The sequence below is a fragment of the Hippoglossus stenolepis genome, chromosome 18 (assembly GCF_022539355.2).
Source record: "Hippoglossus stenolepis isolate QCI-W04-F060 chromosome 18, HSTE1.2, whole genome shotgun sequence".
In the NCBI taxonomy this organism is placed as follows: Eukaryota; Metazoa; Chordata; class Actinopteri; order Pleuronectiformes; family Pleuronectidae; genus Hippoglossus; species Hippoglossus stenolepis.
Window position 1 is genome coordinate 9,334,890 of NC_061500.1, and position 13,413 is coordinate 9,348,302.

The following is a 13,413-nucleotide window of genomic DNA, read 5'->3' on the forward strand; positions in this document are numbered from 1 at the left end:
CTTCTCTGTTCTTCACCTGGAAGGTCAGAAACCATGTGATAGAAAACCAACATCCTGTTTTTAGAGAAAAAGAAGGGACAGAAAACAAAGAGGGAGAAGGAGGTACAGGACGATTGAAGATCGAAGAACGGGGCTATACTTTGCATGATCATGTGAAAGTCAAATTGTGGGGGGGGGGGAAATAACCTGAGCTTGAAATTTAGTCTCAGACCTTTCAGTTATAGATGGCAGACACATGAGCTCCTAATAACTCAACCTCTTTTCCTTCCAGAGAGAGAAAAGTGCTGGAGCTGTGGCTGGGAGCGGAGACAGGATGTTTTCTGATCTCATGTGTCTTGATGGTGAGTCAAACTCTCGAGCACTCTGCGTCTGTTTGACTGAATATTTTCCCTTTTCAGCTTTGGACATATTCTTTACAAAATTAATTGACGCAAAACACATTTATCTGCACTTCATTTAATATAAAACTGAGATATTTTGATAAATGCAAACTCTGAAAATGTAATTTCCAGCCGTGTCACTTGATGCTTCAAACCGATAATACAGTGAAGGGAGTGAAATCCAAAGCTAAAAGCTGTATTGATCAGGATGGACTTGAGTGTTGATTGATCCTGCAGCAGAAGTAGTATGGCTCATCCTACGTGTGTGTTCGTGTGTGTGTGTATGTGTGTGTGATTGTTTGTGCGTTTCGAGATTGTAATGCCCTCTCGGCAGCAATTTGCCTGCAAAGTGCCAAGCTAATTGACTTTCTGCTGAGCACATGGACAGGCTATGTAAAATAAACCACACTGACGATAATAGAATCCCGTTTTCTCGACTGAAGCATCAGGCGAGACGCGGCCTCGGTCTGCCGAGCGGACCGCCGGATATGAACGAGATCAGCCCCCCCGGTAGAGCTTAGTAAATTTTAGAAACTCTCCGAAGCTTTAATTTCACCTGAGTGATTCAGCAGAGCTCGAGGATAGTCTTATTTTGTCGTTTTTATGATGTAACTCATACCACAATTTTTGACAGACTTATGTTTTTATGATTTTAGGTAATTGTTACTGTCAAAAACGTAGAAGTCGTGAAATATTGCGGCTCAAAGAATCTCAGACGTGGATTCACTTCATATTTTTTGCCTCTTGATTTCAACAGTGAGCGTTCTGCGTCGTTTCATTGAGATTCCTTCCACATTAGGCAATGAACCTGCCACTAAAGGAGCCGTCATCAACAGCAGAATATGCTGACACGGCTCCAACGCAGAGAGCCTGGGTCGAGAGTAGAGAGTCAAAACCACGTATGCTGTGGAAAACCCTGCAAATAGCTGCTTTCAGACATGCACCAAACTCCGGAGATCCTCTGGACATTCTTAGGAGGGGCTTGTAAATGTGAATGCTAATGTGCGACTGAGCCTCCAGACTCTCTGCGACTTTCTCTGGCCAGCACCTTAGTAAAAAGTCAGCAGAATGAAAAAAAAACACAAGGAAAAGAAATATCTCCGCATGAAAAACAGAGCCATACATCTCGAACCGACAAATGTCAAGAGAGCTTTTGGTGATAAGGGCAGACTCTGGTGTCGATGTGCTGTCACAAAAATCACATGATCTCTGCAGAAGAATTTATACGTTACGCATCTGCCTGCTGCACCACCCCCGGAGCACCTGGATGCTCACCGGAGATTTATTGTGAATGCACCTGAGCGGAGACTCTCTCCCGCTGCCTTGTGCACGTGGGAAAAGCTCGGAGCTTCTTCTGTGACGGTGACCTGCCGGCAGGAGAGTGAAGCTTCGCCCGGGCCCAGCACCAGTTTGCGTCGGAGGAGAGAGTAACTCACACCGGTGAAGAATGTCAAGAATCCTTGTGTTAAAGTTCACACTGTATGTGCGGCTGGATCCTGGCAAACAAGAGACAGCTGTGTGTGTGTGTGTGGGGGTGTGCATGTGAGCATGTGTTTTTTAAGAGTGTGAAAAATTGTAGATTTTCCGAAAAGCTAAAGAATACACTCAAACAAGTGTTTTTACTGCATCATCACGTATGTCCAGTCCAAAATTACAATCTGCGTTTGTTATAAACACATTCCGTCTCACTCTCTCTCTCTCACACACACACACACACACACACACACACACACACACACACACACACACACACACACACACACACACACATCTGACTGGCAGGTAGCAGGCAGGACGTCAACCCATAATTACACCCTTAAGTTAGCAGTTTATTAAAAGACGGGTCAGCCAGACCACCCAGACTCCCAGCATAAGTCACCTGTTTCATCCACAGAAAGGGGAAAGTCCGGGGCCCAACACTCCTGGCTGTGTTTCGGCAGCGCACCCAGCTGTGACTCAGTGTTATTCTGCTGATCAAATATTGGCTCACAGTTGGAGGAATATGTTTTACGACACTGGCTCTTCTCATTTTCTGGGATATTTTAAAGTTCACAATTCTGAAAGAAGGGGCGCTCTGTATTTCACCGCACTGGAAACACGTCAGCGTGATCTCCTCTGACGGCTTGATGATTCTGCAGACTAATCTGAAAAGCTTTGTTTTCGAATTTTCCAGCGTGTCTGTCCTACTGTAGACCTCAACGCCACCGCTGCACCATAGCTGATTCTGCGTTTGAAATCCGTGCTTGTCGGCTCAATGGCAAGTGACAGCGTGTGCCACTACGAGACTGCCAGAGGAGATTGGGGGGGGGGAGGAACAGATGAAATCAATTTCATCCTTGTTTCGTGTTTTTCCATCGTTTTTGATGACAGATTGTAAAATGGGTTTCATATGTATTTTTTAAATGTTTTCTTTTCCCCCCCCCATAGATTCAGAAGAGGGCAGCGAGCGTTTAGTGTCGTACATGTGAGGCCGTCCGCGCGGAAATGTGCCGACTTCAGCGCTTCTGAGATTTAAACCCACGGGACCGAGGAAGACGAGGAGGATGCTGCAGTGACAGAACAGAAGGAGCTGGGTTTGCAGAGATCGTATCAGGTGAGTCGGTCCTTAGAGTGATATCTCTCTCTTATCAGTGTAACAGTAACCTGGTAAATTAAAGATTCAGTCACGGGGGGGAACGCTGCGTGTGGCAAATTATAACCGACCCCATCATGGTGAATAATCACAGGAACGCTTACTGGGATATTAGTGTCGCATATTTGTCAGCTGTCGGGTTTTTTTGAGCAACCAGATGATCATGTGAGTGTGTTTTGGCATCTGATGTGATGTTTGGCTCCCAATGGCATGCCGCTTTATCTGGAAACACACACACACACACACACACACACACACACACACACACAATACTCCATCACATCGCAATCCCTGTTTGGTTCTGGCTTTGGTCGTTGGATTAGTGAGTCGGCCAAAACAGGTGACAGGTGACGTTCCCATGTCAACACTTCATGAGACTGACTTTAACTTTGGATTAACTCAATTGCAACAGCAAACAAAAGGTGAGTCATGTTACTGTAGCCTGCATGTCAGTTTTCCGCCGCGGTTCTCGAACCCCGTGTTTGCCGCACATGCCCGTCACGTCCCCGCCGGTGGGAAGCTTCAGCTCGTGACAGCTGCTGTTCTTTGTTGAAGCGATTTGTGTTTTTGGCACAAGTCATTATGATTTTCCAGACGTTTCCCCCGGTGACATCTCCGAATGGTTTTTTCGGGTTATTTTTTACGACCTGCTCCCCTGCAGCTATGGGCTTTGTATTATTGCTGCTCCATAAGGTGTCTCGTGTTACTTTTGACAAATATCCCACTGATGGTTTACTTCTCTTTTAGAGAAATACTGCTGCTGTACTCACTGGCCTCCAGCCTAATGTGAGCTGTATTAGCTGTGGCTGTGATTAAGTCGCTTTAATCATCTGATTTGTTTGTGGTTCAGAGGACTGATGGATCCACTGAAAGAAAAGTCTCAGACTTCCTTGAATAAATCGGCCAGTGTTGTGTTGGGTTTGGCCTCGAATGACCATGTCCGGGAAAAATCCAGCGCATCAAACTTGACCAACTGCCTTTGAAGTCTTTAAAGTGACTTTTAACCATATTGATTTCAGCTGTATTATTCCTCCCAGCAGCTCAAACCGCTGCCGTCAACTTGATTCAGACGTGCGTAACATTCGGGTGAGAAAAACAAGTTAGTCGCTCGTCTTTATTCCGGTTCGTTCCGGTCTGGGAAGAGATGGCCTCTCCTCTCCTCGTCCGTCCAGGTCTGAGAGCTTCACGCGGAGCGGAGAGTCACGTTACAATAAAAAGAAAGACAGAGAGAGACACAGTCAGCTAACCTGCCGCAGCCCGGCTTGTTATTGCAGGTGCTCGGGAGCAGACACATCTGTCAATTACCCCGACGTGGCTGCACATGTGGAGCTGCAGTCACACATGAGCGGCCTCATGTGCACGTTGGCATGCCAGGATACACAGATTAGGATTTGAGCATCAGAGGAAAGGTTCAGTGGATGAAATGCCTCCTCGGTTCATAGTATCCAATGAGTGAATCTGGAGTTTGGCCTTTTTTAGCTACATGTATACACGTGTATCATTACCTGCACTAAGGAGGTTATGTGATCACCCCTGTTCGTTTGTTCGTTGGTTTTACCAAAACAAGAACACCTGAACCGAACTTTCTCGAAACCTGATGGAAGGATGTGGTGTGGATCAAGGAAGGACTGATTACATTTTTATTTTGATAGGATGTTTTTCACCATTTTCCCAGGGAATAATTCATGGATATAATAATTAAGCACATTGAGGGAACTGATTTCTATGAGGCTGAAATTAGTCTGTTTTCGACTTGTACAATGAAATTAAATAGCAACCTTTTTTGTGCATTGACACAAATCAGATCGAATCAGGTATAAAGAGAAGAGAAATAAAAAAATATAATGTATACAATTAAACTATAGCAATATGTGTCGGTGTAACTCATGAAAACAATGATATGGCTTATTGCTAAAATGGACAACTTATTTGGTTAAATAAAGTGCATTAAAAACATGTAAAGTTCTCCTGATTGTAAACATGGAGATGGAATTCATGCATACATTTAAGGTGGTTATTATTATTATGTTGGATGTCAATCTGGAAAATATACATGGATTTTAGTTTATTTATTTGATTTTTTGCTTGGATTGCAGATAGATGGACACGTTAAACTCTGCACAGTGGACATATTTGCGTGTCCATTTAATCAGTCTCAGACAAGTGTCAGACAGACGTGAGAGACAGCGACCGGAGTAGAGCTGATCTCCGTCTGTCTGAGTGAGAAATGCTGCTGCGGCCACATCCCTCAACTGTCATCGCACATCAATCTCATCGTGTGCAGAAACTGTACGGAGAGGGTGATGAATATTCACTGTCACTACACACAATCTATAGACTCTGAATAGAACTTCAGATTGATTCTTATTTGAGGGATTTTATCTTCACGTTAAAACAACATCTCAAGCTGTAGTTTTGCAGGTTTAAACACCCATTTATCCCAAGCACATCTCCGTTTTAGTGTTTGTGCACACTCCCTAACATTTTACGAGGTGTGTGCATGTGTGTGGGGGATTGTGCTCGCATCTGTGTTCGCGAACAGCCGCTCCTTCTTCCTCTGCACCTGCACACATGTGACTACGAGCAGTGGTCTCACACTCGGAGCACAAAGAAACGCTCCCTTGCAGGAAATTGACAGATAAGTGACTTCAACTGCCCACGTCTCTCTCGCTGCTCTATTGGTTTCCTGATTCCATTTGAGCTGAAAAGTCCTCGTTTCAGACGCACATGCAGACGCTCAGTCACGCAGCTCTTTCTACAATTAAGAGCTTGTTTCTGGTCTGGACACAAAATGGTCAAGGTGCTTGGTGTTCCCCCCATCCTTTTAAAAAACCCTATGTTTATTTTAGTTTTTTGAAAGCTCTGCAAATTAAGCGGTAAGTAACCTTGGGTGGACTGTTCCATGGGAGCAGCAAGTGGGAGAGAGGGAAGGGGGTGGGAGGGAGAAGAAGGGAGCTGAGAAAAAACAAAAAACCCTCAAATGTGAAAACGACTGGAACTCCCATGGTTTTCAAAACAGAGCTCAAGATTTCATTACACATACCTGGACAGCTGAGGGCATGGAAAAACCTCTCCCTGTGTGCGCACATGTACACACACACACACACACACACACACACACACACGTGTACACTCAACGGCAGGGTTGTTCAGAGGAATAATAAGAATAATGTTTAACTAAATAAAGCAGGGACGACTCCCAGCCAACAGAGCCAGCGCGTCGGCTTCACAAATGCGCAGAAGTGCAGTCATCAATCAAAGACAGGAGGGCCGCAGTCTCGCTGACAGGCCTCGGACAGAGAAGAGGCAGAGATTTGGCCGCTCTCTGTGTGTGGAGGGGCCGGTGGCGGCTCTGTTCCCAGACCTGATTATAGCTTCACGGGCAAAGCTCGGTGGGGATTTTGTCCAAGGCGCGTTCAAGTCTGACTGATGATGAGGCATCACATCGAAACCAGCGTCAGCAACGCAGTAAAGCTAATGCTCTTGTCAATAAGGCGGGCTGGCAGCATTCGTGTAGGTCCTGCTCAGTGTTGTTTTATTCGGTTTTCGGTGCCGGTGTAAGCTGCAGATCGTGAAAACCATCTATGTGAGTGCGTGGTGGGAATATTCTCATGGTGGCTTGACAGTCGACTGGTAACGGTTTGACTGGAGGCAGTAAATTGGCCTAAACTAAGGAAAACATTGCAAAGGGAGACAGACGGACCCGAGGAGCCGAGCTGGAGTTTAGTCCCTTAAATTGGACCTTCACTGGGTTCAGGAGGACACGGGTGGATGGGGGGGGATGTAGGGATATAAGAAGGGGGTCGATCCTCTGGCAAAGACAAAACCCCCAAGGTTTCGGCTGTGAGATCTAACTTGGTCTGTGTAAACATGTCTGGAATGACACTCAGTGTGTGTGTGTGTGTGTATCAAGTGTGCTTCATGTGAAGCCCGTGGAGTGTATGTATCTGAGAAAAGCGAGAAAAGAACATTTTTCTTCCTTTTTATGTGACATGACAAATATTTTCAGCCTCTTTTTGACATTTTGATAATAAATAAAAATTCCTCCATTTATACAACAAGTGCAGTGCGTGTTCTAAACCTTCCTGTTTGGATTGGGCTGTTTGCTGAAACTGTAAAAGGGACCTGCAGTAATTGAACTGCAACATGTAAAGACCGGCTGCAGAAACGTTCACCTGTTTATTCAAAGCTCGACTCAGTAGCAGAACCCCAAACTGGAGAATCAGTTGTCGTTGCCGTTGTTGTGAACGAGCCGATTGCACCAAATTCAACACTGCACTTCCTCCTGCCAAGTGTGAAGCCAATAAGATCTGCCGTTCTCGAGAATCTCAATATCTGGAATCATTATATAGATAGATGTGTGACCATGTAACTGATAATCCATGTTACAGATAACCAAGGGCTGAAGTTTCCTGCCACAATATGTCAGTTTGTCCTTAAAATCATATTGTATCATATAATACATTTTTTTTGCATGAACCTGATTGTGAAGGTACAGCCCTTGAACTGCTCTGGAAATCGCTCTTTGATTTGATATGTTACCATAGAAACCCGAGCAGGCTGCGTTTCTCTCATCACCCAGTGCACACAGAGTTCATCATCGTCTCCATGTTCCCCCGTCAATTTGAATCGATGTCTCACTGCGTCCAATCGTTTCTTCACCCCGCTGTCTGTCTACATTAGGCTCAGAGTGACAGGACAGCTGCCTTCGGTGCCTTATCTCGGTCGATGTACGCAAACACAAGGATTCATGTGCCTTTGCAATGGATCTGCCATCACAAATTAATGTTACATGGCTTGTTTGACTGAGTATGCTGTCTCCCTGCTCGGGCGTCTGATCCTGACATCGGACCCAGAAAGGGGGAATCATCAAGGAGGAATTTGGCAGACTTTGATCACAGGGCGGTCCAGTGGGGGGGGGGCAGGGTTAATGTTAGTGTGTGAAGAGGAAAGCGTGACACATTCATTTTTTTTTTTTGTGACACAAATCTACAAAGCTTATCATCCAGACAGCGAATGTGCTCCGTCAGCCGGACAAGGGTAAAATGACCCTCGGTGGTAAATTGTCAATCAAATGCCGGATCACAATTTCCTGTTTTGTATCACGATGAACAAATTAACAGCTGTGACATCATCGTCAAGGCCAACAACCAGGGATGGCCGTCATAAACGAACCATAATGTGCTTTTTCATGACTGTTTACATTCCTGCATCGTGGCAATAGTACCTGCTCGGCTTTGTTTTCGTCGTGCTTTGAGAAATGCATGACGGCCATTCACCGTGTCCTTGTGAGGACAGTTAGTCTCCACATTCACTCCTCCGCAGGCTGGAAAACACTTTGATCCTCCTTTCAAGTGATGGGAAATGTAAGAAGAGAACTTACAGATGCAGTCCGTCATGAATCACAGGAAGAAAAAAAGAAATAGATCACAAGCTTCTCCACAGATCATGTGCCACGATATTATTGTGATCTCACTGATGAGCTTCTCCTCTGAGGTTAAAGACGAGGTCATCACTGAAGTCACAGGTCAAATCTAAAGCCGTTTTCAGACGTGACCTGTGGGCGAAGTCCGGAGAATCGGGTCCGGACTTCGCCCACAGTCTGCCTTTCACATACAGACATATTCACACCGGTGTCAGCTCTTATCACCACAAACTCTCCTGACATCTTCGTCGGTGTCTTCTACGTGTACGACACCTCATTTTCACCGGGAGATATTTGTTTTCTTCTTTGTTTTTTTCATTTATGCATCTGGCGCATCATCAACCCCCCAACTCGCTTGCTGTGAATCCAGCGGAGGATCCCCTGCTGTGTTCACACATCGTATTCTCCTGGATTTCTACGGATAATATACCAGGAGGCCAGGTGGAGAGCGTCTCACTCTGACATTTGCGCTCATGCACCTCCTCCGGAGAAAATAGGGAGTTCAGTGCATGTCGGAAAGCAGCTTACACGTAGGTTAGAAGTTAATCCTGCAGACTCTCAGCCATGTTCAACACTTGTACCGCTTTAGATTTTTATCGCTCAAAACTAAAAACATTTCAAACAGCCAGTGTAGTTGAATGTAAAATACATGTCAAGGCAACTTTCCTCCCACGAACCTCCCTCTTTACGTCTCCTTGCACTTGTAGCGGACTTTATCGGTGAAACCCCTTAATCCACCACAGCTGCTCCACTGTAAATACAATTAACCCCAGTAATTGTGTGATGTTGACTTTGGGTTTTGTGCACTTTCTCACTAACTGCCGGTAGCCCGTGCTCTCTCAGGATGACATCATGGGTTTCAGGTTGCCCACCGTGGCTCCGGTTCCCAGGGGGGTGTTTGGGGGGGGGGGAGCACAGACCCGGAGAGCAGATCCACACTGTGAAGAGACAATCTCTCTCTCCTTCTTCGGCTCACACACACACACACACACACACACACACACACACACGCAGTGGACTGACCTCTCTGCCACCTCGATCCTGAGCTCAGAGTTTGTTATTGGCTCAGTTATGATGTGTTGACAGATGAGGCAGATGTGTGTTCCCAGCGTATAGATGGTCTGTCGGCGCTGCTCTCAAAGTTGAAAAGATCTGGAAGGAGTTGAGTGAAGACAGTCGTGTTGCTTCATGGCAATCTGGTAGATGTTGGTGATACTTGAAAATCTGTGTTGTCAATTAAGGAACACTGGGACACTATGTTTTGTCTGGTGTGTGGGTGTGTTATTTTTAAAGGGCATAGGGTGTAAAGCTACTCACATATGTATTATCATGGCTTCCATAGCTGCTTTCAGACATGCACTGAACCCCTGAGATTGTCCTGAAATGTTCTGTAAGGGCTGTATGTGAGAACGCAAATATCAGAGTCAGTTGCTCCAGACATTTCCTGGAAGTTTTCCTGTCAGCCCCCAAGTAAAATGTCCGTAAAATGTCCGAGTGAGCCCATGTGAGAATACAGCAGGAACATTCACAGGGAGCAAGCAGGCGTTTCGCTGATGTTTCTAACACATGATGGACGCATGAGGGAAAAAATTAAAACAATTCAAATAACTCAGAATGATAAAGAGATGCCGTAGACGTAGAAGACGCCGTCTGCCACCTGCATGCTTTACCAAGGTGCCACCGCTCGCCTGAATGTTCCAGACATTTTACTGTTGTCATCTGACCCGGACAATATCCTGCTGCATTCTTAATATGGAAAGGTCCAGAAAATGTCCTGACCCAATGTCCTGAGTTCATGTCTGAAAACGTGTAATTTGGGTGACCTTTTGGTTCCTCTGAGACAGATGACATGCTTTTTGTGTAACTGCGTGCGAGATTTGGATTTTCGAAGACAAAAAAATCAATCACCCAAGCCACATAAAACACCGTGTAGGTCTCTCTGGTCGGCATGTTTTAAAAGTCACCTAAACTCTGAACAACACAGTGATTCAGATCAAAACTCAGCACAAGGACAATGCCCACATTTGTTTTGTGACCATTTAAAAACCACAGAGGCAGTGAGGCAGGAATTCTCTGCTCAGGATCAGTTCCCTGTAACATTGGCAGTATTATTGAAAACATCAAGACCATGTAGCTCATTGTGGGTTGGTCTTGTGAAGCTTTCCCAGGCACTGCAGACCAACGCTCTCCGTTTACCTCAGCAAATGTCAGTCATTCTGTCAATCACCTGTTTTACTCATTTAGAATAACCTCAAATACGCAGTGTGGGCCAGTTCCCCGTTTTATTTTTCCACTGTCTGCATGGACACACCTGGAGCACACACACACACACACACACACACACACACACACACACACACACACACACACACACACACACACACACACACACACACACACACACACACACACACACACACACACACACACACACACACACACTGATCCATAACTAAGGCACCTACAAGGAAGCACTAATTGCAAAAGCTTAATTCTGCTTTCTTTCTTCTGCCTGGTAGCTTTAAGGTAAAACGTGATGGATAGAAGCAGAAGGTTTATGTATTTGCTTGTCCTACGGCCAAACTGGAAGGTTTTGGAATCACCTGGCTTCATGAGGGTAAACTTTTAACACTTGAGGATTGTACACACTTAAAACCGAGGTCTGAAGGGAAGGATTTGTCCATAATCCTGTATTGATCCTTCCTAGACAGGCTGTCTGGTGGACTGACACTCTCCCATACCTACAGGCACATAGCCACCCTGGCCGCGTGCCTCACCACATCTAACTATAGAAGCAAACACAACCCCAGGCCAATTTGTAGCTGATTTAATGGCTCGTCCAGGAGTTTTTACGTCGGGGCCAAGAAAGACAGAATTGCCCGTTTTGTTTTCCAGTTTAAATGTCAGTCCCAGAAGTCTATGCGTTATTACCTTGTTGTTCACAAAGGTTGTGCATTGTGGATATTTTACTCCTGCTGGCGACCACACAGCATCCATCTCTCCTGATTAAACTAAACTAGACTATAGGGACTCAGCTGGAAAAGCTGCCAGCCAAGGTTCAGAGATGGGGAGTTATGAAGAAACTCGCGTTGGGTTTGTTTTGCTGTTCGTAAGTAGATGGTAAATATTAATTGAAGCTGGCATCTGTAATGATTGTAATAGTTTTTAAGTGTCCTAAAGCAAGTTAGATTTACCATGATTGGCCTTCAGCCAGTAAACAAACAAACACGCAACCATAGCAGAGGTTTTATCTACTTGTTTTATCTACCTATCCTGAATCAAAGGCAGAGCTTCATCGCTTGAATAATAGTTCAATAACCGTAATCGAGGTAAAGGTTTAAAATAATCCTGATATTGATTTGAAGTCATATCGCCCAGGACATACAGTCAGGATATCTCAGTCTCAGCCTCATGACTCCCTGGAGCAGTCCTTTGAATAAGTGTAGTACAGTAAGACTATATTAGTAAACAGGTGGTCACTGATGAAATGGTAGAGGCAGCCTGCTTGTTTGAAGCACCTGTCTGTGGGACAGCAGTTAGCCCAAACCCCCCATCAGTCAGTTTGAGGAACTCAGGCCTTGAAGACCAACTGGGGTTCACCACTGCCTCACAGGAGAAATGTATGGAGGGCATGAAGGGCTGCAGGTCTCACAATACACAAAACTCAAATATATAACATCTGTGGAAAAAAGAGGAAAAAAGGTCAAACAAGAACTGAAGATGGATTAAAAACATGTATCCGTGCTTTGCATCTCAGGCTGTATCCGTCAAACAGAAGAAGAAAAGGTAGAGAAAGGTAGAATGTGTGTGTGTGTGTGAGTGAGAGAGAGAGAGGGAGGACAATGGCTGGAGTGTGACTGCCTCAGCCAGCCGAAACGTGTGGTTGCATTCTCGCTTTGTTCCATGAGATCACAGTTGTGGCAGATGCAGGATTCGACTGGGAGCAGCTGTTTTGCTCCGCGTTCTCCAGTTACAGACGCTGGCACTGCCTGCACTCTGGGGATGGGCAGAGGGGCACGCTGTCAAGTCTTAATAGTGTTTGTTCTCTGAGGGTGGGCACAAAGAGTCCTCAGACCCCCGCAGTACTCCAGCCAGTGCTCTTGGCATCGGAAGAGAGGGACGCGGCCGAAGGTGTTAAACAGAACGGGACTGGTGACAAGACGGAACACGCAGCTGGTCCCGCTCTCACAGGACCCGTGGCGCCATTAATAACGCTGACTGTGGAGGTTATAGCAAACTCAAAAGATTGTTGGAGAATACACTTGTTTATTCTTCCTCGTTGTCAAAGTGAGATCAGAGAATAAAAAAATCACTTTGACAAACGTAGTGCACCCAGCTGCCCGACTGACTTGTACTCATAAGTTCTTCAAGGTTGAGTGGAGGTTTTAGTGGCATCTAGTGGAGAGGTGGCAGACTGCAGCCAACTGAATCCCCCCCCTCTGCTCACCCCTCCTTGTGTGTAAGAGAAAACCCATGGTGGCCCTCAGGGTAACATAAAAACCTCTCTAGCACCAGTGTTTGCTTTGTCCATTCAACATGGTGGACTTTGTATAGTAAATATATTACCCCTGCCTATTCGAGCTGCAACCATAATTCAAATAATTGATTAGTAGATTGAAAATAAATCACAGACTTATTTGTTTTATGGTTTAAGTCGTTTTTAAGCAAAAGTCCCAAAGATTTGATAGTTTCAAGTCCTCAAAAAAATCTGAAAAGTTTCTAACATTATAGTAAATTGAAATATTTTACTGTTGTTGGCTGGTTGGACAAAACATGGAATTTTTTGATGCCATCTTTTGCTTTAGGATATTTATATGTTTAACTGTTTTCTGATATTTCAAAGATATTCAAGAAAGAATTAAAGTACAGCGTGTTTAATTTTATTATGTCTGCTCAAAACTAAAACAAAGCACCATCTGCTTAATCTACAATAATGGCATCTCTGTTTAGCTCCAATGTGGTGCTCTCCTTTATTT

General features: G+C 45.1%; 1 protein-coding gene across 1 annotated transcript in view; it reads left to right on the top strand.

The window, feature by feature from the left end:
• The window catches only part of bmpr1bb (bone morphogenetic protein receptor, type IBb), a 47,185-nt gene that overhangs the window by 3,611 nt on the left and 30,161 nt on the right, over positions 1–13,413 (top strand). Inside the window, exons 2-3 of the mRNA XM_047344425.1 lie at positions 272–341; positions 2,808–2,973. The gene's annotated coding sequence lies outside the window, so the exon portion shown is untranslated. The remainder of the gene's footprint in view (positions 1–271; positions 342–2,807; positions 2,974–13,413) is intronic.